The sequence below is a fragment of the Elephas maximus genome, chromosome 5 (genome assembly GCF_024166365.1).
Source record: "Elephas maximus indicus isolate mEleMax1 chromosome 5, mEleMax1 primary haplotype, whole genome shotgun sequence".
In the NCBI taxonomy this organism is placed as follows: Eukaryota; Metazoa; Chordata; class Mammalia; order Proboscidea; family Elephantidae; genus Elephas; species Elephas maximus.
The window spans coordinates 106,140,366-106,164,427 of record NC_064823.1 but is presented as its reverse complement, the minus strand read 5'-3'; positions in this window follow the sequence as shown (position 1 = coordinate 106,164,427).

Below are 24,062 nucleotides of genomic sequence, written 5' to 3'. Positions count from 1 at the left end.
TAGAAGAGTTGCATTCCAGTTAGCTACCTTCCTTCCCCAAACAGGCTGTCAAGGTGGCCCTAGGATTGGAGTTGGGGTGGGTAGTGGTGTCATGGATTAAATTATGTCCCCCCAAAAATGTGTGTATCAACTTGGTTAGGCCATGATTCCCAGTATTCTGTGGTTGTCCTCTATTTTGTGACTGTAATTTTATGTTAAAGAGGATTAGGGTGGGTTGTAACACCTTTACCTGGTCATATTCCTGATCCAATATAAAGGGAGTTTCCTTGGGGTGTGGCCTGCACCACCTTTTATCTCTCATACCACCAAGAAAGCAGTGCCAGGAGCAGAGCGCAACCTTTGGACCTGGGGTTCCTAGAGAAGCTTTTAGTCTGGGGGAAGATTGATGAGTAGGCCAACAGAGATAGAAAGCTTTCCCCTGGAGTCGACACCCCAGATTTGGAGTTTTAGCCTACTTTACTGTGACGAAATAAATTTCTCTTTGTTCAAGCCATCCACTTGTGATATTTCTGTTACAGCAGCACCAGATAACTAAGACAAGTGGGGTGCGATGTGAACGCCTCAGCCTGAGCACCGTGAGGTGGTAGTCTCCTTCTATGGGCCCTCTGGACTGTCTACTGCTGTGACCTCGTAGAGGCCTCAACACACCCTGTGGAGAAGACAGTTTTGTCCAGAACTGTTCCCTGGGCACCAGTGTCCCTGGGCCGCATCTGACCTCGGCAACAACGTCCAGCTACGGGCAGGAGAATTGCGTCTCTCCCCCGCCTGGCTCCTGCAACTTGGTCCCAGCTCCGAAGATATCCAAGGTGAGACCCCGCGCTCGGCCCCAGAACCAGCAGGACCCCTCCTCCCTACCCCCTACCCCCCCACCCATATCTTCTCTCCAGACTGCCATAGGTGCGCATCTACGGAGGCTTCCAACTGAGAAAGATGCCCATCTCTACTCTCAGACACTCACAAAGTTCAGATAGAATCCTTCTGGAGGCTGTTTCTCTCCCTTAGTTTTGGGAAGAAGAACCAAACGAGTGCTACCTTCCCCTCCTGCACTGCATACTCCAAACCCAGGGGCTTCCTTGTTGCTCAAGGCACAGTGGTCCCTGTGTGGCCTCTCCTGCTTTTGGGGCCCGAACTGGAATCTGTATTACTTTTAAGCTCAACACTGATCTTTCTTACCTGTAATCCCGGCACTGCTTGATAACTTGTAAGAGTCGAGAGAGATCTTAGGAAGTGTCCCCACGCCAACCACGTGATAGCCTGTGTGGATATAAACATTAGCTTGAAGTAGAGGCGTTTACTCTGGCCGTTGATTGTTTTAGTTGTTTCTGGGTCTAGTAATGTGCTTTGCAAAACACAGCCTCTTAACAAATTGTTTATTCCTAATGTGTCCAACTCTCTTCTAGGTCAGTTTTGTGAAACCTACTCTTAAATAACTTGATATAATTGCATTCATTTTTTATGCTCCATATTTTTTATATCTTTCACTGTGGATTTGAAGTGGCCTTTATGATAGTATGTAAACTTTTCCAACTTTTTAAGGTTAAAAATAATTACACCAGGCATTACTAAAGTTAGTATAATGTAAACAATAAGTTCCAGGATATGTGCACAGTCTTTCTTACTCAAATGACATAGTCCTAAAAACTGTTTAAATTTTATTGAAATAATAGTCATACTACCCTTCATTCACATGGTCATTATTGTGTACTAGGCTCTGTTCTAAGTGCTTTATTGATGTTAACTTAGTTATATGTGTTAACTCAGTTATACATGTTAACGCAGTTATACATGTTAACACATTTAATCCTCCTCAGAGTCCTCTGGGGTAGGCACCCTTATATCTCCATCCTACAGATCTCCAAAGGCTCACGACTAGAAAGCAAGCAAGATTTTAGTACAGGGTTTGTATTATTTACTGCACAATATTGTCTCTCTTACTTTATTATTTCTGGAAAATATGAAACAGTATGCTGCATGAATTTGTCAGCTCTTATTTTTTTTTATTTCCTCTGGTGGCACAGTGGTTAAGAGCTACAGTGTGCTACAACTGCTAACCAAAAGGTTGGCAGTTGGAATCCACCAGCTGCTCCTTGAAAACCCTATGGGGCAGTTCTACTCTATCCTGTCGGGTTGCTATAAGTCAGAATCAACTTTACGGCAATAGGGTTTTTTTAAATTCATATAATGCCAGCATTTATTAAAGCTTCGCACCTTTACACAACCACTGCATTAAGAGTTTTAAGAGCCTTATGTCTTCTAACCCTCAAATTCTGCCTCCTCACTCCTCCCTGTACCCCAAGAGGCAGGAACTATTATTATCCCCGTATTACAGATGTGGAAACTGCAACTCCGAGATGCTAAGTGCCTTGGCCAAGGTCACGATGTTAATAAGTGGCAACACGAGGCCACAAACCCAGGTCTTCCTGACACTAGCGTCAGTACTCTTAACTATAGCACTTTGGGTTCTGTTCAATGTGAACTCAAATAGGTCTTAATCACCATCCAAAATGCTGCCACAATCAGTTATTACTAAGTGAAAGGTTGCAGACTGATGGCTTCTGGCTTTCCAGCTTCTCCGTGAAGCACTGATGATCAAGCAGCCCAGAGCGCACCTTGCATGTGCTCACACACCTCAGATGGAACTGAACAGTGGCTGTTCCCTTTAATCATGCAGGAGCCAGGCCCAACCTGATCCACTTCACCCAGTTATGCCCTGCAGGCATTTAGGTTTTCCATCTGTAACTAGGGGAGGGTGACCCTGGGTGGTGCGAATGGCATCTCATAAGACCTGGTGATCTACTTCCAAAAAAATTAGCCATTGAAAACCCTACAGTTCTACTCTGACACACTTGGGGTCACAATGGGTTGGAATCGACTCAGCAGCAACCCGTTTACTGATAATCTAGGGCTACTCAGGCCAGTGCTAGGTTTCATTTGACCATTGCAAATTGGTGCAGACTATGACATAAGTTCTTGCCAACTGAGCACAGTTTCCTTACAGGGTAAACCCAGACATCTGGACTTCGGAAGCTCTCATTTTAATGCCCTTCTGGTGTTGGGCCAACCCTATTTTACAATCCCACATTCGGGATCTGTCATGGATTGAATTGTGTCCCCCAAAAATATGTGTTAATTTAGCTAGGCCATGATTCCTGGTATTGAGTGATTGTCCATCATTTTGCCATCTGATGTGATTTTCCTGTGTGTTGTAAATCATGTCTCTATGAAGTTAATGAGGGGGGATAGGCGGCAGTTATGTTAATGAGGAGGACTCAACTACAGGATTGGATTGTCTTGAGCCAATTTCTTTTGGGATATAAAGAGAGAAGCGAGCCAAGAGTCAGGGGGACCTAATACCACCAAGAAAGCAGCACTGGGAACAGAGCACGTCCTTTGGACCTGGGGTCCCTGAGCCTGAGAAGCTCCAAGACCAGAGGAAGATTGACGACAAGAACCTTCCTCCAGAGCTGACAGCAAGAGAATGCCTTCTCCTGGAGCTGATGCCCTGAATTTGGACTTTTAGCCCACTAAACTGTGAGAGAATAAATCTCTCTTTGTTAAAACAATCCACTTGGGGTATTTCTGTTATAGCAGCACTAGATGTCTAAGACAGGAGTCTAAGATATGACTCCTGGTAACAAATGGGTGGCACTAACTCTGCTTTCTGGGGAAAATGATCCCTTTAACATAGGTTAAAGTCAGCATCCATTTACCATTTGTGGTCTCTGCAGTCTCATTTCTTTCTCTGTAGGTTGTCACTACACATCTACTTAAGCCTCCCAAGCCCTCTCTTTTCTCAGGACCTCGAGTATAAGAACAATCTGCAATGTCTTCGTGATTCATGTGTTAGTGTGGGGAGATGCTCATCTGAAAAGAGAAACTTGGCATCTACAGAGTTCCAGATAAGAAATGGGATGTGTGGAGTGAAGACAAAAGAGGGAGAAAGGATACCTAGACTTTGTAAAACAGAGATAAAACTGAACATGATAAGGTTGGACAGACGGGATTTGTACATGAATGTTGGTTATCTGAACGCCATGTGGTTGTCAGAAACACATTTAGGAGGCAAGAGCAAAAATAATACGATTTCTTATCCTGACATACGTTGGAAACCAGCCAATAGGGAAACAGTCTCATCACTGAGATTTTTCTTTCTTCAAAGTCATGAAAACTAACAGGATATTCTAACATTTTATTTCTCTAAGGTATAAATTTGTATATTGATGGAGTCTTCTTTTCTGGGTAGAGAATATTTGGATTTCAAGTTACTGGGGGAAAAAAAAGGCTCAAACTGGCTTGAGCAAATAAGAACAAGGGTATAACAAATATCCAAGGGGCTGTGGCTTCAGGTATGGCTGGATCCAGATAATCATATGATGTCATCAGGAATTAGTATCCTTCTCCTGCCTCAGCTTCCCTTTATGTTGGCTTTGTTTACTAATAGGCTCTCCTGTGGTAGCAAGATGGTCTCCAGCAACTCTAAGTGTACATTCTGAAGCTTAGCAACCCCTATAGAAAGAAATGATCTCTCTACCAAGACTTTGAGCAAGATCCTCAGGATTGTCTCCGCTTTATCTGTATTGGTCAAGCATCCACCCCTGATTTAATCACCGTGGCCAAAGGGATGTGGTATTCTCACTGGTTGAACTTAAGTCTCCACTAGAACCAGGCAGTAGTGCCATCTCCATCCAGACCTTTAGTTCAGGGCTGGAGAGATGTGATTCTCCAAAAGAAAGAAATGGATTTTACGTGTGGAAGAAGGGACACTGGGCAGATCAAACCAAAGGTGTTCACTATAGCATTCTTCACTCAGCACTGTGAAGAGCTTCTTTAATTCCTTTTTCTCCTGGTCCTTTTTCAGTATTGAGTTCCTCAGCTTCTGGCTCCAACTGATGAATAAACCAAAAAAGTAAAAATTATTATTTTTGGATCGCTGCACCAAATACTATAAAACAGGAGCCAATGGAACAACAAAGGAACTATTTTCATGAGATTTCCCAGCTAGTCTTACAGACTGACTAGTTATCTTCAGGTAATATTAAGCATCAAAATGTGATTCACCCAAATGCCCACGTATTAATTCTGAGGCTCCCACATTACTGGTATATAGCCAACTCTTAATTATTGGAGGACACAGAATATGGGAAACCGTGGATAAAACCCTGTCTTATTTTAGCCAAGAGAGTCAGCCTCTTTTCCAGATAAACCATCACCCCAGCTGCAGTGAGCAACAACGCTAATTTGACTTTCACATCTGGTGAAACTGCTCCCACACATACCTCGATACACTCCTCAACACACTTCACAGAGTCAAATTAATTGATATCAAGTCACCTCAAATGCAAAAGGGGAGCATTTTATCATCTTGGCAAAAGGATTCAACTAACCAAGCTACAAAAAAACAATGGTGAAAAAAAGAGTACAGACTTAACATTTTAAATAGAAAAGATTCCTGCCCTGCCCCCATCCCTGGAAACCCTGGTGGCATAGTGGTTAAGACCTACGGCTGCTAACCAAAAGGCTGCCAGTTTAAATCTACCAGGCCCTCCTTGGAAACCCTATAGGCAATTATACTCTGTCCTGTAGGGTCCCTATGACTTGGAATTCACTCGACTGCAAAGGGTTTTTTTTTTTTTCACCCCCATCCCCAAGATAAAAAAGACTCTCAGCCATCTTTGTTAGCTTTCTCATAGCATAAAATTTCTTCTTGCTCATCAATCCTTAGTCTTTCTGAAAGTTTCTGTGACTACCTAATCATAAACAGATCACTAGGGAGCAACTGTAGATGAGAAAAGGAAATGGTTGAAGATAGAACCTTCTTGAAAGCAGGAGAAACTGAGGAAAACTAAGAGTGGTCAGAAAGCCAGAGAGGTACAAGAAGGGAGTGTTACAATGGATGCCAACACAGACCGGGCAGCCTGACAAGGCAGCCTGATGGTGTCCACTTAGTGGTCAGTTCCATTTCATTTAGGCTGTTCTCTCTCCAGTCACTCCAACTGCCAAAAACACTCCTTTCACTCACTGGAAACTTGCTCCATATTCTCTTTCGAAAATCTTTTCATAATGCCTTCACATTGGACCCAGTTTGACTGCTGTCTATTCTTGATGGTGGTTTGTTCTTATGCCACTGCTACCTGCTAACATTTACTCAGGGCTTTCTACGGGTTGGCGTCCTTGGGTGGTGCAAATAGTTAACGTGCATGGCTGCTAACTAAAAGACTGAAGGTTTGAGTCTACTCAGAGGCACCTCAGAAGAAAGGCCTGGTGATCTACTTCCAAAAAAATCAGCCATTGAGAACCCTATTGAGCACATTTCTACCCTGATACACATGGGGTGACCATGAGTTAGGGTCAACAGACAGCAACTAGTACCAGCTTCCTGTTAACCAGGCACGGTGTCAAATGTTGTGCATGAATTATTTGGTCCATTCCTCACAACAACCCTACTGAATAAGATACTATTTTTATCCCCACTTTCCAGATAAGAAGATTTGGCTTAAAGTACTAAAGTACCAAAGTACCTTGCCCAATGTTAATCCATTAGTAAGTAGTAGAGCAGTGCCATGACATAAAAATGGAGGGGAGGAAGAAGAAACTGGCAAAATCTATACATTATCTAAGCAATTGTTCCGTGACTGCCCTGCGTTTCTATTTTAAGCTAAGCTACAATTCTCTACAATATCCACTAAGTAAATGCTTGATAAGAATGCATAAACCGGTTGCCAACGAGTCGATTCCAACTTATAACTATCCTATAGAACAGAGCAGAACTGTCCCATACAGGGCTTCCAAGGCTGTAATGTTTACAAAAGCAGTGCCACACCTCTTTTGAAGCCACTAGTAGATTCCAACTGCCAACCTTTCGGTTAGCATCCAAGAGCTTAACCAGTGCACCACCAGGGCCCCTTAATAAGAATGCATAGATTGTATTTTCTAATTTAAGACATGTTAAAACATTAACCCACTGCCGTCGAGTCAATTCTGACTCATAGTGACCCCATAGGACAGAGTACAACTGTCCCACAGGGTTTCCAAGGAGTGCCTGGTAGTTTTGAACTGCTGACCTTTTGGTTAACAGTCATAGCTCTTAACCTCTATGCCACCAGGGTTTCCGTTAAAACATTAGGAATAATTAAAACTACAGAAATCATTCTTTCAGGACCAACACATTCTAGTAACATCGAGCTCCAAAGGAATTTTCGTTTTGTTTTTTTTTTAGGAGCACGAATCCCTCTCTCGACAGAGAGAAAATAAAGACCCTATAGCAGTAACGGAAACCCTGGTTGCATAGTGGTTAAGTGCTACAGCTGCTAACCAAGAGGCTGGCAGTTCGAATCCGCCAGGTGCTCATTGGAAACTCTATCAGGCAGTTCTTTTCTGTCCTATAGGGTCGCTATGACTCTGAATCGACTTGAGGGCAGTGGGTTTGGGTTTGGTTTTATGACAGTAACTGACTTGGTAGTTTAATCTTACATTCTGGCTCCCGAGTTTAAATGGTGGAAAAAAAAATCGTAATTAGAGTACCAATAACTAGTGCATGGTAGAATTCACACACCACACTAGTCACAGCAGTGAGTTATAATTTCATGTGCTTATTAGCTGTGAGATTCTGGGCAAGCCACTTAACCTCTACAAGTTACGAAGATGGTAACACATATGCCCACAGCATTACTGTGAAGGTTAAATATGACGGTGAACGGGAAACTATACCTTGCACCTAGCAGTTGTGCAAAAACAAATTTAGTTGATATTTTGAATACACCTACCCTTTAACCCAGAAATCTCATTTCTAGGAAATAACCCCTCTGAAGGAACGCACAAGTACATGAACAAGGATTCTCGTTAAGGACTGAAATGGCAACAAAGAAAAAAATTACAAACATCAAAAGAGTAAGTGACTGAATTGTGGCCTGTCCATGGCACAGTGGTTGTGAGTTGTGGGCAAGCGAGCAGAATTTTGTGGCGATGGAGCTGAATTACTTCAGTCAGAATATTGCTTGCGTCAGAATCTGGCTGCATTACTACTGTATGATCCTTATGATGGATTAAATTGTGCCTTCCCCAAATATGTATTGGAATCTACACAAATAATTTCAAATATAAGAATCAGCACAAAGCTGATTCTTATGGGGCAGAGGTCAAATATATCCCAGATTTCCAACTTCTCCAAGGTGCTGTGTCAGTCCAGTTCTGACACCAGCCACTCCTCCTCCCTTCAGTACTCCTTCCTCCCCTGTCTGGGTTTGGCAATTTTCTGCAACATCTCACAGAACTCACAAACTGTACTTACAGTGAAGTAGCTTATTAAGGAAGTAGCAGGGCACAACTCGGGATCAGGATCAACAGGCTACAACTGGGGATCAGGATTAGGAAGCATGTAGGCAAAGTCTGGAAGCCTCCCCCAAAGTGGGGAGCACATCTCTTCCGTCTTCAGGGCAGGACAGCTCTCTCAGCTCCTCTAGGCCATGCAAGCAGGTAGGCCTTTCTTTCTGTCATGCATATTCCCTCTCTGTCTGGCAGGTCTCCTCTCAGCCTTCTCAGGACAGGCCTCCTCTTGACCATGCATGCCCTCTCTCAGCTGCACAGGCTCTCTGCCTTCAGCCTTCCTGCCATTTGCCTCTCTACTGCTAACCGACCCAGCTCATAGCCAGTGCAGCAGCTTGCTCAGTTCTCTTAGCTGCTTTCCTTGCAGCAGGTTTCTGCCATCACCGCCAGCTCTGCCACAGAGCCCCTTCCAGGCATCTCGTGTGTCTTCAGTGTTACAGCCCTTGACACATGTTATAACTCTTTTAGGAGGTTGCTCACCTTCTCTCTCTTTGCTTTTTCTCTCTCCTTGCCCCTCTCAAACCTCTATGGGGTTGATGCTTATATAAACAAACTGTCAATTTCAAGACATGGCCCTCCCAGAAGGGCCAGGAACTGACCCATCCCCTTGGTAAACTACAAGTCACTCTATTTGCATAGTAAACTGATCAATCCCTACACAATGCATAAAATAGATCAATCGCAGGGCAGGCTGCAGCCCAGGGTTACACAAAAAGAATCAAACCCAAGTTGTTTACAGCTTACCCAGGAAATGTCAATCAACCTGGACAAAAGTAACAAACCCTCTGGGATAGAAAACTAGGGCAAAGGTAACTCCTCAGGGCTTAGGGAAAAAAAAATCTCTGAAGCTGTTTTTCCAAAGAACCAAGGCAAAAGACCACATAAAGGAACTCATTTCACTAGAGAATTCTAACTCCTATACCTGTGAATGTAATCCTGTTTGGAAATACGGTTTTCTTTGTTATGTTAATTAGATCATACTAGAGTAGAAAGGGTTCCAAATTGAATCATTTCAGACTTATAAAAGACCAGAGTAGGCACAGAGACACACACACGCACAGGACAAGACAGATGCTGCATGAAGATTGGCTACAAGCCAAGTTACTAAGGAGCACACCTGAGACTACTTATAAGGGAAGAATCGACATGGCTGAGGCTCGGATTTAGACTTTTGGCCCCCATAACTGTGTGAAAATAAATTTCTGTTCTTTAAAACCACCCTCTTGTGGTATTTCTGTTACAGCACCCTTAGGAAACTAAGACAATCATTGGCAAATTACTTAACCTCTCAAGGCTTCATTCTTCTGCCTCTGTAGAGTGGGCATCATCACCGTGGTTACCTCATAGATAATTGGGAAGATTAAAATGAGTTAATATTTATAAAGTGCTTAGAAAAATAAGCAGCACATAATAAACCCTAATAAATGTCTACTATAGTGTAGCCACTTTTAAAAAGGAAGAATCCTAGGTGTAGTATGAAAAATCTCAGTTAGCAAATTGAGGCCAACATATATGTGTGAATTCTATTTAAAAAAAAAAAAAGGCATGGAAAAGGAAGACAGAAGAAGAATTGATGAATTTGAATTATGGTGTTGGTGAAGAATATTGAAAATACCATGGACTGCCAGAATAATGAACAAGTCAGTCTTAGAAGAAATACAACCAGAATGCTCTTAGAAGCGAGAATAGTGGGACTTCAGCTCACTTACTTAGGACACATCATCAGGAAACGCCAATCACTACTAGACACAAACATTATGTTTGGTAAAGTAGGGGGCAGCAAAAAAGAGGGAAACCTTCAGTGAGATGGATGGACACAACAGCCACAACAATGGGCCCAAACATACCAATGAGCGTGAAGATGGTGCAGGACCAGGCGAAGTTTCGTTTTATTATCCATAAGGTCACCATGAGTAGCAGCCCACTTGATGGTAGCAACAATGTATATAAATATAGCTGCACAGTAAAGAAATGAGAGGAATATATATCAATTTCTTTACAGTGGTTACCTCTGAGGCCTGGTGTGAGTGAAGCTGAAGAAGAGATACTCTTACATAATTTGTCTAAGTGGTTCAGATTATGAATAATTTTTTTCTCGTTTTACAAGTAAGTAAAAAATATAATGTTACTTGAATCTGGTGCTCCATTGGAGAGGGACCTCCTCCTTTCCTATAGACCTCTGCAAAGCAGATGCTGAAACTCCTGATCCCCTAAAGGATCTAAGGAAATAATAGAAGGGACTCCAGAAGGGCTTTTCAGTATTTCACAAAGTCTGGTGGTGCAGCAGTTCGAAGCCACCAGCCGCAACTTGGAAACCCTATGGGGCAGTTCTATTCTGTTCCGTAGGGTCACTATCAGTTGGACTGACTCGATGGCAACAGGTTTGATTTATTTTTTGCTTAGGAGAAATCATACTTTTGCTGGTAAAAAGGCTGCTTAGAATAGCTAAAGCAAAGTGTGTCTCCACGTGTGGCCGGAATTACATTGATTTCCATGCGATAACACTGATTCCCTCAGGCTGGTAAGGCATTCAGAGAGGTAGTTTTATTTATTTATTTGTTTTACAAATTGCAATTAATTATCTTTAAAAGGAGAAAATCCTTTGCTTAATAAATGCCGCCCGGCATACAAAGGCTTTCAAAACACAGAATTCAGTGCATTAGAAGGTTGAGGACCCCGAGCCCAATAAACTTTTGTTGTCTGGTGACTGATGCTACCATGATTTTAAACATTCAAAACCTTTAGGATGGTTTCTTTACCAAAGCAAAGGTAGGCAGCCCCTCTCAGCTTTTCCTGCCCGATTCTAAGAACACTTTAAAGTCTTGGAGTCAGGTAGCAATTTTTGCCAGTTAACAACGTGATAGTGTCCAGGACCAATGTAACCTTGCCATAATCTCTTGTTTATTTGCACCAGATAGAAGTTGTAAATAATATACTTCAGTTCAACTGTCGTTTTTCTCCGTCTCTCCTGAGTTCCCTTCTGGCCCCTTCTCAGACCATGGCCCATGGTCTCTGCCTGTCTGAAAGTTCAGTGTAGCCCAGCATATCTGAAAGTTTAGTCATCACTTTAGCCCCACTCTTCCAGGAAAAGGCTATTGTTCCTGCATTTCCTGATCACTTACTTCCTGTCACTTCTTTCAAAAGGCAAAGAAGAAGGACCATTATAAATTCGTAGAGGGTTCTCCCCCATTTCACAATTGTAATTTTACTATATCATAATTATTAACATGATTTTGGATCATCAAAACACACCACTTGCCTGATCTAGTCAATAGTGTCCCAAAGTCACAGGCAGTCTCCACAGGAGTCCCCAGGCGAGTATGAGTGTTGTTTAGTTCTCGTTCACATATCCACGCAGCTCACACATTTATTTTGGTTAAAGACTTCAAAGAAAGTTCATTATTCACCTGATGACCCATTTGAAGGAGGTGCTCAGGATCAACTCCTTGCCAAGCTCAGGAGGAGGCGCCAGGCACACAAAGACCCGGAAATGTCTCCTCTTTGCTTCCTTCTTGTTCCCTGCCCTTCCCCCAACTCACACAAGATTAAAAAAAAAAAAATGTCGCCCAGAAGTGACTGAGTCACTAACGCAGTAAGAGGGAGAAAATGAAGGGGTGGGGAGCTCAGGAAACCAAAAACCTGGGTTTGAGTCTTGGTTGTCTCTCAGTTTCTCTCTCGCTTGCTCACACACGCACACACACACACACACACACACACACACACACACACAACATATTTAAGGGCTTGCTTTGTGGTAAGTACACTATCTTGCTTAATTTAATTTTGACCCCCTCCCATAAGGTGGAAACCCTGGTGGCATAGTGGTTAAGAGCTATAGCTGCTAACTAAAATGTCGGCAGTTCGAATCCACCAGGTGCTCCTTGAAAACCTTATGGGGCAGTTCTACTCCGCCCTATAGGGTTACTATGAGTCAGAATCAAATGGATGGTGAAGGGTTAGGTTTTGGTTTTGGTTCCCATAAGGTGCATACTTTTATTCTCCCCATTTTACATATTAATACACTTGTCCAAGTTCAGCTAGTAAAGTAGCTGAGGGACAGCTGAACTCAACTTTGTAAAGCTGCACCAATACCATTCTATTTATTTGATTTCTAATGAGTCACTTGAACACAGTGCAACTTAGTTTCCTCATCAATACAATAGGAATAGTAAAACCTTTAAAATCTGCTTCCATATTGTGTTGAGAATTATTGTTGCTGTTGTTAGCTGCAGCAACAGCTAACATGCTTGAGCCCATTGTTGCAGCCACTGTGTCAATCCATCTCATTGAGGGTCTTTCTCTTTTTCACTGACCCTCTACCAAGTATGATATCTTTCTCCAGGGACCGATCCCTCCTGATAACATGTCCAAAGTATGTGAGACATAGTCTTGTCATCTTTGCTTTTAAGGAGCATTCTGGTTGTACTTTTCCTAAGACAGATTTGTTCCTTCTTTTGGCAGTCCATGGTATATTCAATATTCTTCACAGACACCACAATTCAAAGGCATCAATTCTTCTTTGGTCTTCCTTATTCATCACCTAGCTTTTGCACGCAGATGAGGCCATTGAAAACACCATGATTTAGGTCAGGTGCACCTCAGTCTTCAAGGTGACATCGTTGCTTTTCAACACTTTAAAGAAGCCTTTTGCAGCAGATTTGCCCAATGCAATGTGTCTTTTGATTTCTTGACTGCTGCTTCCATGGCTGTTGATTGTGGATCCAAGTAAAATGAAATCCTTGACAACTTTAATCTTCTCTGTTTATCATGATGTTTATCATGGTGCTTATTGGTCCAGTTGTGAGGATTTTTTTTTTTTTCTTCATGTTGAGGTGTAATCCATACTGAAGGCTGTGGACTTTGATCTTCATTAGTAAGTGCTTCAAGTCCTCTTCACTTTCAGCAAGCAAGGTTGTGTCATCTGCATAATGCAGGTTGTTAATGAGACTTCCTCCAATCATGATGCCCCGATCTTCTTCATATAGTCCAGCTTCTCAGATTATTTGCTCAGCATACAGATTGAATAAGTACGGTGAAAGGATACAATTCTGCCGCGCACTTTTCCTGACTTTAAACCACGCGGTATCTGCTTGTTCTGTTGGGATGAGTACCTCTTGATCTATGTACAGGTTCCTCATGAGCACATTTAAGTGTTTTAGAATTCCTATTCTTCACAATGTTATACACAATTATTTGTCATGATCCACACAGTTAAATGCCTTTGCTTAGTCAATAAAACAAAGGCAAACCTCTTCCCGGTATTCTCTACTTTCAGCCAGGATCGATCTGACATCAGCAGTGATATCTCTGGTTCCATGTCCTCTTCTGAATCAGACTTGAATTTCTGGCAGTTCCCTGTCAATGTACTGCTGCAGCCACTTTTGAATGATCTTCAGCAAAATTTTGCTTGCATGTGATATTAATGATATTGTTCGATAATTTCTGCATTCAGTTAGATCACCTTTCTTTGGAATAGGCATAAATATGGATCTCTTCCAGTTGGTTGGTCCAGTAGCTGTCTTCCAGATTTCTTGGCATAAACAAGTGGGCAATTCTAGCACTGCATCCGTTTGTTGAAACATCTTAACTGGTATTCCGTCAATTCCTGGAGCCTTGTTTTTCGCCAATTCCTTCAGTGCACCTTGGACATGTTCCTTCAGTACCATTGGTTCCTGATCATATGCTGCCTCTTGAAACGATTGAACATCGACCACTTATGTTTGGTACAGTGACTCTGTGTATTCCTTCCATCCAATTACATGAGTTTATGTATATAAAGTGTTTAGAACACACAAATGTTTATTTCCCCTCCTTACCCCAACTCAGTTGGCTTCTAGGTGAAATGCTTAGATATCTAGGTTATTGTAAGAATTAAATAAGAAAACATATGAAAGTGTGTTAGAAACCATATTTACTAATAGAAATATTCATAGTTATGATTCTCAAATCTGTTTTAAACAGTGATCTATGGCCAGATAGTTTAAGCTAACCAAATAGCAATGATTTTCATACTTACCTATCAGATTGGCACAGATAAAAATATTTGACAACACATTATGTTAGTAGGAGTTAAGGAAAATGAGCATGCTGATACATTGTTTATAGGTGTGTAAATTATATCTTCTAAGGAGATAAACTTGACAATGTTTGTCAAAATTTTAAAAATGCAAATATCTTTGACCCAGCAATTTTATTTTAAAAGTTTTTCCAATAGATATACTTTCATAAGTGTGGAATATACAAGGTTGTTTACTATAGCATCATCTGTGAAAATTAAAACATAAAACAGGAAACAACCTAAATGTCCACCAATAGGTGACTGATTATATAAATGGAGTTTTACACAATAGAATACTATGAATCATTTTTTTTAAATATCTTTATCCCTGTCTAGATTACCACTGTCAATAGAAATATAATGCAAGCCACAAATGTGAGCCACATATTTAATTTAAAATTTTCTAGTAGCCACTAGAAAAAGTAAAAAGAAATAGGTGAAATTCATTTAATAATATCCAAAGTATCATTTCAACAAGCAAAGTAGAAAATTATTTTATGAGATATTTTACGGTCTCATCAGTCTTTGAAATGTGATGTCTGTTTAACACTTTTTAACAGATCTCACTTTGGACTAGCCACATTTCAAACTCAGTGTGGCTATATACACATTGGCACATGTGGCTAATGACTACCTTATTAGACATTGCAGGTGTAGGCTATCTCCTCCAAGAAACTGGCAACGGTAGTTGTCTTTGGAGAGAAGAAACTCTCTGGGAACTGGGGTGTCGTGGATTGAATTGTCACCTCCAAAAATATGTGTTAGCTTGATGAGGCCATGATTCCCAGTATTGTGTGATTTTCCACCATTCTGTGATCTGATGTGATTTCCCTTTGTGTTATAAATCCTACCTCTATAATGTTAATGAGGCAGGATTAGAGACAGGTAAGTTAATGAGTACAACCAGAATGCTCCTTGAAAGCAAGGATGGTGAGGCTACACCTCACATATTTTGGACATGTCATCAGGAGGGATCAGACCCTGGAAAAGACATCATGCTTGGTAAAGTAGAGGGTCAGTGAGAAAGAGGAAAACCCTCAATGAGGATGGATTTGTTACCGGAATAAGGTTCTTGCCTCTCACCGGTCAAGAATGAGCAGATCAGGCACATAGAATTTTCCACACGAGCAAAGTTTTATTGAAGAGGCTCACAAGTGGTGATGAGGAGGGCCTAGAGCAACGCATGCCCCTGTCTCACAAAAGACAGGCCTGAGTTTTTAAAAGTTCTTGAGCGGGAAAAGATTCATGTTCATTTCTAGGCACAGGTGGGGATATGTTAACTATGGTGCGGGCACAGCAGCCTTCCAAGATGGCTCCTATCCCGGAGGCCTCTGGGATTTGTAAAAGGACTTATTATGAGGTGTCGTGCCTGTGCAGTCTCTCGCTCCCTGGGCTCTATTCCCCTGCTGGAGCTGTAGCCTCTCACTGCCCCTGGTGGAAGGTCACACAGCGGTCACAGGTGGATGTTCCGCGCATGTCCCTGGGGCTGGTTTTCTCCAGCCGCTTCTGAAAGGCAACTTTAAAGAAGTTTGTGGGCTATTTTTAGTCCCCCTGCCCCACTGTTCCGGGAATGGCTTTGTTTCTGCACCCTGGCCCATTTCTTGTTACTGCATTTGCAGATTTGGAGGCCCCTCCGTTCCCTGTCTTACTAAGTCCCTAGGTTCCACATCCACCCCTCTATTACCTCCCTGATAGTACAGCCTATCTCTTTTTCTTGCTTCTCCTCTAACCACACCAGTTTCTTCGCTATTTCTCAAACAGGCACCCTCCCATCTCAGGTCCTTTGCTTTCTGGCTTAGATTGATGTGGTGGCTGGAACAATGGGCTCAAGCATTGCAACAAATGCGAGGATGGTGCAAGACCGGGCAGTGTTTCATTCTGTGGTGCATGGGGTCACCATGAGACAGAACTGACTCGACGGCACCTAAAAACAACGAGTTAATGAGGCAGAGCTCTATCTACAAGATTAGGTTGTCAATCTCTTTTGAGATTTAAAAGAGAGAAGCAAACAGAGAGACTGGGGAACCTCATACCACCAAGAAAGCAATCCTGGGAGCAGAGCGTGTCCTTTGGATCCAGGGTCCCTGTGTTGAGAAGCTCCTGGTCCAGGGAAAGATTGATGACAAGGACTTGCCTCCAGAGCCGACAGAGAGAGAAAGCCTTCCTCTGGAGCTGGCACCGTGAATTCAGACTTCTAGCCTCCTAGGCTGTGAGAGAATAAAATACACTTGGGGTATTTCTGTTATAGCAACACTAGATAACTAAGACATGGGGTAAGGTGGAGAATTACTTTTTACTCTATGCTTTTCTGTGATTTTTTAAATTTTAAATTTCATGTCTTGTGCATATATTGCCATTTGGGAATGAAGTGAATAAAATAATTTTACAGCTATATCTACAGTAACTTCTTATTCACTCTGGCACACATATAAGACAGGTAATTCATACAATGTGAAGACAATAATAGGCAATGAATGACTCTTTCCTATTCCTTTTACTCTTGTCATTTTCTAGTAACTTAAGAATCTGTCTCAAGCAGAAGTGAACTTATACTAATGATTTGCCATCAAGAGAATGGAGTTAGGTTGGGAAAACATTTCTAAACTGAGGAAGTTAGCCAATTGGGAAATGGGATTTTGTGACTAATTTATTGCTAACCAAAACCAAACCAAACCCATTGCTGTTGAGTCGATTCCAACTCATAGAGACCTTACAGGACAGAGTAGAACTGCTCCATAGGGTTTCTAAGGAGCAGCTGGTGGATTCAAACTGCCAACCTTTTGGTTAGCAGCCAAACGCTTAAACACTGTGCCACCAGGGCCCCAATTTATTGCTAAGTAAATAGAATACAAAATGACTTTCCTGGTGGGGATCCTCAAACATTACCATCCCACATGCTCCACTCAGGGAAGCTTCCGTGACAGGATGCAGAACAGGAAGTTGTGGGGGGCACATAAAGGCAAATACAGGAAGAAGGGAGCAGGAAGAACTGGTTATGAAAGCTTAGGTTTCCATAAACAGGAAATAACCATAGGTCTCCTTACCTTTTAAACCTTAAGAGCAGATAAGTGGAGAACTTCACTCCCATCGGAAAAAGGACCTACCTTCTCCCATTCAGCTTAAGCCTGGTAAATATTCAGCTGAACTGAAGTGAGGCAAATTATCTTCCACTTTATTCCTTCACCATAAAGGAAGGTAGGGCTCTTGGGGGACAGAAAAAACAGGGTAGGGAGAAAGCAGGTTCAAAAGAAGGGGGTGCTGAATATGCCAGGGAGAAGATTTCACAGGAATCAGGGGAACATAGGATCAGAGACAGCAGTAACCAAGAAAAGAGTCGTGGCTGTGTACAAAGATTTAGCTACCAAGACCTTTATCAAGACAGTCATGACCCAAAAATATTTAAGACAGGTCCAATGTTTTCATTCGGGGATTATTTGTGATATAATTCAGGAAAAAAAAAACAAATTATCAAATAATATAACACACACACAAAAAAAATTTCTTTTTTTTTAAAATCCCACTTAGTAAAATAATCATACACACACACATATATAAACTCACACGCATGTGACTGAAGGGTATACATTAAGATAAAAAGGAAAGTTATCTCTTCACTTTGCTGATAAATTCCTTTGATGCACAAATCTTTAATTTTGATGAGATCTCATTTATCTGTTTTGTCTTTTTATCCTCATGCTTTTGATGTGATATCCATGAATTCATTGTCAAAAACTAGGTCTTGACACATTACTCTTCTGTTTTGTTCTAGGAACTTAATGGTTATTGTTCTTACATTTAGGTCTTTGATCCATTTTGAGTTAATGTTCATATATGGTATGAAGTATGGATCCAACTTCATTTTTTTGCATGTGGAGATCCAATTGTCCCAGACCATTTATTGAAGAGACTGTTCTTTCCTTACTGGATTGACTTAGCACCCTTGTTGAAAAACAATTGGCCATAGTTGTATGGATTTATTTGTGGGCTCTTAATTCTGTTCCATTGGTCTATGTGCCTATTATATCAGTACCAGACTGTTTTGGTTACAGTAGCTTTATAGTATGTTTTCAGATCAGGAAGTATGAGCCCTCCTACTTTATTCTTATTCCTCAATATTGTTTTGGCTTTTTGGGGTCCTTTGCAATTCCTTATAAATTTGAGGATTAGCTTTTCCATTTCTGCAAAGAAGGCTGTTGAAATTTTGATAGGGATTGCATTTAATTTATAGAGCCCTGGTGGTACAGTGGTTAACAGCTACAGCTACTAACCAAAAAGTCAGCAGTTTGAATCCACCAGCTGCTCCTTGGAAACCCTAGGTTTAACTACCGACGATGTTGAGCATCTTTTCGTGTGCTTATTGTCTATTAGTGTATCTTCATTGGTGAAGTATGCATTCAAGTCCTTTGCTCATTTTTAAATTGGGTTGTTTATCTTTTTGTTGTTGAGTTTTTTATATACTCTGGATATTAAATTCTTATCGGATATATGGTTCCCAAATATTTTCTCCCAATCTGTAGGTTGTCTTTTCTCAATCAATTACGAAAAGGCATTCAACAAAATCCAACACTCTTTCATGATAAAAACACAACAAACTATGAAGAGAAAGAAAATTCCTTAATAAGATAAAGGGCATTTATGAAAAACCCATAGCTAACATCATACTTAACGGTGACAGATTGAGAGCTTTCCTCCTAAGATCAGAAACAAGACAAGGATGTGCACTTTTACCACTGCTATTCAATATTGTACTAGTCAGAGCAATTAGGCAAGAAAAATATATTTTAGAATATCCAAATTGGTGAGGAAAAAGTAAAACTGTCCTTATTCACACTTGACATGACAGTATATATAGAAAAATCCAGAGAATCCACAAAATGCTACTAGAGCTAGTAAATGAATTCAGCAAAGCTGCAGAGTAGAAATGCCCCGTAGAGTTTCCAAAGAGGACCCGGTGGTTTTGAATTGCCGACGTTTTGGTTAGCAGTTGTAACGCTTGATCACTGCATCACCAGGTTTCCAAAATGATGCAACGGTTATAAAAAGCATTGTGGCAGTGCCTCAAAAAGTTAAACAGAACTCCCTTATGACCCAGAAATTCCACTTTTAGATATCTAGTCAAAAGAATTAAAAGCACGAATGCAAACAGATACTTGTACACCCATGCTCGTTGCAGCATTATTCACAAGACTTAAAAGGTGGAAACAACCCAAGTGTCCGTCAACAGCTAATGGATAAATAAAATGTGGTATATAATAATGAAATATTATTTAGCCATGGAAAGAAATATAGTTCTAATACATGTTACAACATGAACGAAACTTGAAAACTTTATGCTGAGTAAAATAAGTCAGACAAAAAATGACAAACATTGTTTGATTCCCCTGATATGCAGAAGTATCTAGAATAGGCAAATACATACAGACCAAAGTTCATTAGTGGCTACCTGGGGCAGGTGGGAGGGGGATGTGGGGAGGCATTGCTTAAGCCATATATTTTGTTAAGAGTTGTTGTTGTTAGGTGCCATCAAGTCAGTTCTGACTCATAGCGACCCTACACACAACAAAACGAAACACTGCCCGGTCCTGAGCCATCCTTACAATTGTTGTTATGCTTGAGTCCATTGTCGCAGCCACTGTGTCAATCTACCTCATTGAGGGTCTTCCTCTTTTATGCTGACCCTGTACTTTGCCAAGCATGATGTCCTTCTCCAGGGACTGATCCCTCCTGACAACACGTCCAAAGTATGTAAAACGCAGTCTCGCCATCCTTGCTTCTAAGGAGCATTCTGGTTGTACTTCTTCCAAGACAGATTTGTTCATTCTTCTGGCAGTCCATGGTGTACTCAATATTCTTTGCCAACACCACAATTCAAAGGTGTCAATTCTTCTTTGACCTTCCTTATTCATTGTTCAGCTTTCACATGCATATGATGCGATTGAAAATACTATGGCTTGGGACAGGAGCACCTTAATCTTCAAGGAGACATCTTTGCTCTTCAGCACTTTAAAGAGGTCCTTTGCAGCAGATTTACCGAATGCAATGCATCTTTTGATCTCTTGACTGCTGCTTCCATGGCTGTTGATTGTGGATCCAAGTAAAATGAAATCCTTGACAACTTCAGTCTTTCCTCTGTTTATCATGATGTTGCTCATTGGTCCAGTTGTGAGGATTTTTGTTTTCTTTATATTGAGGTGCAATCCATACTGAAGGCTGTGGTCTTTGATCTTCATTAGAAAGTGCTTCAAGTCCTCTTCACTTTCAGAAAGCAAGGATGTGTCATCTGCATAACGCAGGTTGTTAATAAGTCTTCCTCCAATCCTTTGATGTCCCATTCTTCATATAGTCCAGCTTCTCGGATTATTTGCTCAGCATACAGATTGAATAGGTATGGTGAAAGAACACAACCCTGATGCACACCTTTCCTGACTTTAAACCAGTCAGTATCCTCTTGTTCTGTCTGAACAACTGCCTCTTGATCTATGTAAAAGTTCGTCATGAGCACAATTAAGTGTTCTGGAATTCCCATTCTTCTCAATGTTATCCATAATTTGTTATGATCCACACAGTCGAATGCCTTTGCATAGTCAATAAAACACAGGTAAACATCCTTCTGGCATTCTCTGCTTTTAGCCAGGGTCCATCTGACATCAGCAATGATATCCCTGGTTCCACGTCCTCTTCTGAAACCAGCCTGAATTTCTGGCAGTTCCCTGTCAATATACTGCTGCAGCCGCTTTTGAATGATCTTCAGCAAAATTTTGCTTGCGTGTGATATTAATCATATTTTTCTATAATTTCCACATTCGGTTGGATCACCTTTCTTGGGAATAGGTATAAATATGGATCTCTTCCGGTCAGTTGGCCAGGAAGCTGTCTTCCATATTTCTTGGCATAGATGAGTGAGCATCTCCAGCCATGTATCTGTTTGTTGAAACATCTCAATTGATATTCCATCAATTCCTGGAGCCTTGTTTTTTGCCAATGCCTTCAGAGCAGCTCGGACATCTTCATTCAGTACCATTGGTTCCTGATCATATGCTACCTCTTCAAAGGGTTGAATATCGACTAATTCTTTTTGGTATAATGACTCTGTGTATTCCTTCCATCTTCTTTTGATGCTTCTCACGTCATTTAATATTTTCCCTATAGAATCCTTCACTATTGTAACTCGAGGCTTGAATTTTTTTTCTTTAGTTCTTTCAGCTTGAGAAACGCTGAGCGTGTTCTTCCCTTTTGGTTTCCCATCTCCAGCTCTTTGCAGATGTCATTATAATACTTTACTTTCTCTTCTCAAGCTGCGCTTTGAAATCTTCAGTTCTTTCACTTCATCAATTCTTCCTTTTGCTTCAGCGGCTCGACGTTTGAAAGCAAGCTTCAGAATCTCCTCCGACATCCACCTTCGTCTTTTCTTTCTTTCCTGTCTTTTCAGTGACCTCTTGCTTTCTTCATGGATGATGTCCTTGATGTCATTCCACAACTCCTCTGGTCTTCAGTCACTAGTGTTCAGTGCATCAAATCTATTCTTCAGATGGTCTCTAAATTCAGGTGGGATATACTCAAGGTCAAATTTTGGCTCTCGTGGACTTGCTCTGATTTTCTTCAGTTTCAGCTTGAACTTACATATGAGCAATTGATGGTTTGTTCCACTGTCGGCCCCTGGCCTTGTTCTGACTGATGATATTGAGCTTTTCCATCATCCCTTTCCACAGATGTAGTCAATTTGATTTCTGTGTGTTCCATCTGGTGAGGTCCATGTGTATAGTTGCTGTTTATACTGGTGAAAGAAGGTATTTGCAATGAAGAAGTGGTTGGCCTTGCAAAATTCTATCATTCAATCTCCAGCATTGTTTCTATCACCAAGGCCATATAAATATGCCACTGGTATTTCTTAAGAGTGGTAAGAAAATTTGGAAATGAATAGTGGTGATTGTTGCACAAAATGATGAATGTAGTAATAATGTCAGTAAATTGTACACATAAAAATGGTTGAAATGTTTAATTACTTATGTTTTACCACAATAATTTTTTTTTTTTTTTAATTCTGAAAGTGGATATGGAAGAAAGTGGTGGGACCATAGATGGTTGTTAATTTTCACTTTAGCTCACCTGTATTTTCCGGAATTTCAAACATGAACACATACTGTGTTTTTACAGAAATTACATGCACATTATGTTTTTTGCCAACCATGCAACCCCCGCACGCGTTATTTTCCTAAGTGTGCTATGTACATTATATATGTTAGTGCATTATTTACATGGGCATGTTATTTTGTGGAACTGTGGTATTGATTTGTAATAACATAGAGGGGCTTACAAATATAATATCACAATTGGCTATGTAGATAAGAGGTAGTTTCTTTGATTTGTAACTAACCTGTTCCTCTTTCCAATCCCCACTTTTTAGAGAGGAAATACATTAACTCTTCAACTATCTACTTTAAAACATAACTCAATCCATTGTGTTAAATAGTCCTATGAGAATATATGCTGTCCAGTATGATAACCACTAGCCACTTAGGACTATTTAATCTTAAATTTTAATTACTTAACTTTTCAGATTCAATTTCTCAGTGTCACTAGCCACATTTTAAGTGTCCAATAGCTTCATGTGGCTCAGGGCTACAGTTCTGGACATTTAGAACTTTTCCATCATGGCAGAAGGTTCTGTTGGACAGTGTGGCTATAGATAATGCTTAATCTCAGATTTCTCAGCCATCCAGCCTGCTCCCTGACTGGCTGGGGTCTGGATGAGGTCTGGATGGAGTTTGGATATGTGAAGAAAGGAGTGTGGCTTCTCTTCTTCCTGCCTTGGGCGGGCAGGGGCCTTGTGGCCTTGTCTGGCCTTTAGTGAGCCCAGGCTACCTTGAGCTTGGGGTCTTTCAGTAGTCTGCAGGTACCTGTGCAAATAACCCTCCCTCTGCTTTCTTATTTGTTCCACAGACACTGCCCTCAAGTCCACTAGGAAGCCTGAGGGGACAGGGAAAGTAAGCCAGCCTTGCTCACCCCACTGCCTTCTGTGACCTACTACATAAGTCTAGGCCATTGAGTCTCTGGAGTCCCCATCACTCCAGCCTCAACACCTCAGGAAACCAGAAGCTGTAGTCCACCTAGAAACTTTCCACAGCCATCTCTGATCTTTAGTCGGCAGGCCAGAAAGTTTTTCCAAGTCAGATGTATTGGGTAGACTATAATTTTCCCAGACTCTGCCCAAGAAGCAGGGAGAGGGCCCAACCCTTAGGCTTCCTGGCTGGTTTTAATACGCATCCTCCTCAGAAGTTTCAGGCCAAAGGGGGCAGGCGCAGGTGCCTGCCTCTCACTTCTTCACATTTTCCCTTTATCTCTCCCACCCACTTTCCTTCCTCCCACAGCATCTTGGAACTGGAAAGGGATGGGGTATTTGTTTGTTACACAGTGTTGTATGGCAAAATGGCAAGCCTGGTAACCTGCCTTCTCATTCCTAGTTAAGAAAGCAAGGCCTCCTAAGCCTTTTCTTCTACGTATTTTAGGGAGAAATTAAGGAATTTAGAAAATCCTTCCGCAAAACAATAGCTTGGCTTGCAAGATCATTGTTTTCCGGCAGTGTGCAATTTTATTTTCAGCATCAGGAGGAATTATTACTTACACTTTGGACTTTGCATCCTATATGCAAGATTTTTAATCTCCATACTCTCCCTTCGTGTTT